Here is a 4,596-nt window from a genome sequence, read left to right on the forward strand (position 1 = left end):
GGGTGCTATCTCTATTTAGAACTATTTTCCCTTCCCGTTTCTTCCGAACATGGAATTATTTGACTTGAAAGTTTGCAGATCAATCGTCACACAAGTACTGCTCTATACAGAAAATGTTCCGGATTTTTTGGCGGAGCATAAATTCCTCAAATGATTTAATTTAGAGTAAGCCTTACCATTTTGGATGTTTCTTCTCAACAACACCTGAGCCGTGAATGACTAATGTCGCCTATCCATCACGCGTGACGTCAGGGTGCTAGCCAGATTGTGCCGCACAGAGTATAGGCATGGCTAGCGTGCATCTGCTGAGCAATCAACACATGAAGAAACGGTGTACATGCTTCACGTCAAAGAAAAAGTTGATCAGATGTTTGATTAATTAAAGATAACTATGATAGTGTTGATCAAGCAATTATTAGAGCATCTACAGCCGGACTTAGCAAATCCAGTCCCCTAAACGTCCGCGGGCGCGCTCGGTCAGTGCTCGGGCGTGTTTGTTTTGAGCCCTTATTTGTCCATCCATGCAGCCATACTCCTCATTTCATTCTTTATATCTGGTCACTTGCATGTGGTTGGTGGAGATGAGGAGAAAGAATGAAATAATAATAATAAAGAAAGAAAAAAGATGGTCCTGGGTAGGTCACGTTCTATGTGACGGACTAACCTGGCACGTCCGCAAGCCGTCATATCCTCCCTATATTTGGTCTCAATATGAGGTTTTGTGGATAGCCCAGACATATATACAGGAATGATATGAAGGGTACGGTTGAGTTACTTTTTTCCTACTCTCTCCTGTCCGGTACTGACCGGACGCGTCCTCGGATGTTTGAGGATTTGAGAACGCCGGCTGTAGATGCTCTTATCGAGAGACCGTAGACCTACAAGGTAGAGAAAAGAGCCAAGTGAGAAAAGAGGTTAGGGACAAAAAAAATCCACAACAGAGAAATATTATATTTCATTGTCACAACTAGTAGTGAAAAAAAATCTAATATCTGCAATATGTTTCGTTATTGTTATGACGAGTTAGCGGTTGTGATCTGTTTAACTGCCGTTATGAAGATTTGTCTGTTCTGATATATTAATAAAGAAGATCTGCCATATCAATAGGAAGAAAATCCTATACGATTGCGTCGTATGCGCTGACACGTGGCAAAATAGATCTCAAAGCAGTCCGCCTACTTTTCTTCTAAGGCCGTCTTTGGTTCATACGGTAGAAATATCATAGAAATAAAAAACTCAAAAAAAATGAGATGACATGTATCTCAATTCTTATAGAAAAAAAGATGACATTACATGCATATGATCAGAATTTTTTCATTGAGTCCAAGCTAATGTTTTTTCCTTTAAAATATGAAGGCTTGGTTCCTATTCTACATAGGAGTAGAATCGTTTCCTACAAACAAAAAGGCTCAAAAGGAATTTATCCTGTCCCTTGTGGGACATCCGATTAAATTGAAACGATGCTGGAAAGATTAGCATGGCCCTGCATAAGGATAACGCGCACAAATCGACAAAAGGAATTTATCCTTTGAAAATTCTATCTTATAAAATCCCTAAAAAATTTCTACAAACCAAAGAAAGCCTAGTTCTCCGTCTTCTCCAGCGCCCAACTACGGGCTGCCTCCGGTGCTCACTCCTCAATGCCGCTACAACTCCCTTGCTCCCTCTGTCGTTGTACCACCGGTGGTCCGCCCCAGCTACTCTCAGTCTCTCACCCACCGTCTATGGTTGTGTTCCTCTGGCAGGCCGGAAGCTCGCCGTAGCGGCGCCCCTCCTTTGCTCGCTGCATTGGTAACCACCGGCACTTTGTCTACTTTGCGAAAGAAAACATATAGGATTTCTAGCATTTATATTCTTTCGGAATTTCTAGCATTTATCTACTTTTCCGTATCATGTTTTTCATAAAAAGTAGATATATATTCCCAAATACACTTTTTTCTAGAACAATATATTCCCAAATACATGCATTCTCCATTTTTTTGTAAACTTGGTAGCTACGAGGTGACAATTACAAGTACCCCTAGGCATGATGGCCAGTTGGCCACGAGTATAACGGCTGGGTAGCCCAAATATATTTAATGATACTAGCACATATGCCCGTGCGTTGCAACGGGAGAGATGTTTCTTTGCAAAAGCAATGTGAGAGATAATTGATGTGTCCACCAAAAAGATCCCCATAGTGGTGCAATAAAGAGAGGAGTTGTGGTCTTCTCGCGGGTCATGTTTGTCCCACGAGATCTTGATAATGGTGGGGTTAGTCGGTGTGGCGGCAACCATCCAACTCGTGCCTTTTTTCCCTTGGGGTCCACCTCTGCCTAGGGGTTGTGTCTGCCTCCTCATTTGGTAGCTATGCGGTGACCTTCGGGGCATAGTTGCTTCGACCATTCTCTCTTATGATGGCATAACCGGATGGATTACTAATTGTAGCACATAAATCCCGTTTCAGTAGCATATTTAGCGCATAACCAGACACCAATGTCCCTTCTCTATTAGGGTTTATTCTCTTTAATTATTTTAGCGCTCGCGTGCCCATAATTTTTTTTTATTCAAGCCAAACTAGCATATTCTCTTTTATTGGGCCAAGGAAAAGAATTGCTCCCTCGAACGACCCAGTAGGGGAGTGTAGCTGAGGCATAATACAGCCTATGTGACGGAGCAATTTTTTTTCTTGGGCCAACTGCGTGGGGCTACTATATGATGCTAGTTGTGTAAAATAGCGCATGGGACGCACACCGGTAGGTGCCAATACGACCTGTGTTAGTAAGGGATGAATAAATCAAAAAAATGATGAGTTGAGGGATCAAAATTATGCCCTCAAAGGCCTGACTACGTGCTGCTAGCCACTCAAAGAAACGAGTTCTACCAACCAATGGCCAGTTCAAACCTTTAAGATCATACCCCAAGGTCACATTGGAAACGATTTTTTTTGAACTGTTTAAAAAATATAAATTGTTGAACATTCCTGGGAACATGAATAATTTTGAAAATCCCCCAAAAAAATTGAAATTCTTTACATTTTCATAAATACACAACAAAATATGAAACGCTCAAATTCAAAATTTTAATTGAAAACATAAACCTTTCATAATCACATGAACATGTTTTGAATTTGTGATTTTCTTAAAAAATGAATTATATTTTGTACATTCAGATCAATTTTTAAAAATATTTTTCTTGACATTATTTTGAATTTGTGAACATTTCACTAAAACAAGAATATTTTTCGTATTTGGAACATTTTTTAAATACATTTTTTTGGAAAATCTCGAACAACTTTGGAAAACACAAAGAAAAATGGAACATTATTTTAAAATTTTAAACCAATTTTTGAATGAGAACAAAGATTTAATGTTCTTAACAATTTTCAAAACAGTATATATTTTAAATTCCCAAACATTTTTAAAGAAACCGATTTTTTTGATATTATGAACTTCTATTAAAATTTTGAATTTGCGGATAAAAGGGAGAAAGCAAAATAAACTTGAAAAAAAATACAAAATAATAGGAAAGAAAAATAAACAGAAAAGGAAAAAATAAAAGTAGAAACATAACACATAACAAAAAAACAAAACGGTTCAGCCCAGCTTGGCCGCCCTGTGCGAATTTTGACTATTTTGGAATAGGAACAAATATTTAATGTTCTGACCATTTTTCAAAATGTAACAAATTTCATAATTCGGAACTTTTTTTAAAAAAAGTAAAAAATCATTATATTATGAAATCTTTTGAAAATTTTTAATTTATGAAAAAAGGAAAAAAGACCAAAGAAGAAGAGAAAGAAATGAAAAAGAAAAAAGGAACCATAACACAAAACAAAAATAGAATAAATTTTATAAGACTAAACTTTTTTTGAAAATTCAAAATTTTATGATAGTATGAACATTCTTAAAAATTTATAATTTACCAAAAATGAAAAAAAAACTTGAAAGGAAAAAGGACCAAAGAGGAAGAAAAAAGAATCGAAAAAGAAAAATAGAAACATGACAAAAAAGATTAAAAAAAAGCAAAGGGGCCAGCCCAGCTTGGCTCCCCTGTGCGAATTTGCGTCTATCTAACGCTCGAGGCGATAAATAGGGTTTTCCATCTACATGGACACGAAAATAACTGGGCTGGCTTTCCTATGGCACACTTCGAGCGGCCCATGTACATAATCTGGCATTTTCCTTTTCTAATAGACGAACGGACAAAACTTTAGTACCACCTCGAATAGAAAAAAAATCAATGGTGAACGGATGAAAAAATCGGAGAAACGCACCTTACAATATTAGTAGGTATAGATAACATCATATTGCATTCTAGCAAAAAGTGAGTGTGTGATGCTAAACCCAGCAGATATGTGGGTCTGCTACTGATTTTATATTACTTTTTAATTTGCAGATTTCTCTGTTGGTGATTTGCTGATTTTTTTCCCCAAAGGTGATTTGCTGATTGACATTTACATAAAAGCAAATTTGAGTCAAGCCCATCACGGTCTTCCATCAATTTCCTCTTATCCCCGCTTTATCTGAAAAGAAGCCGCTTCCAATGCTGTGCAGTATCGTCTTCTAATCCTTCACAAAAAAATATAGAGAAGAATTAATGAGAAAATGAAACATA

General features: G+C 37.2%; 1 non-coding gene across 1 annotated transcript; it reads left to right on the forward strand.

Moving 5' to 3' along the window:
* Positions 1-1,427: 1,427 nt before the first annotated feature.
* Positions 1,428-1,529, forward strand: LOC125542018 (U6 spliceosomal RNA). The gene has a single exon (XR_007297803.2). It is a non-coding gene; the product is annotated as a U6 spliceosomal RNA (small nuclear RNA).
* The last annotated feature ends 3,067 nt before the right edge of the window (positions 1,530-4,596 follow it).

The sequence above is a fragment of the Triticum urartu genome, chromosome 2A, assembly GCF_056163025.1.
Source record: "Triticum urartu cultivar PI428250 chromosome 2A, HENAU_Tu73, whole genome shotgun sequence".
NCBI lineage: Eukaryota > Viridiplantae > Streptophyta > Magnoliopsida > Poales > Poaceae > Triticum > Triticum urartu.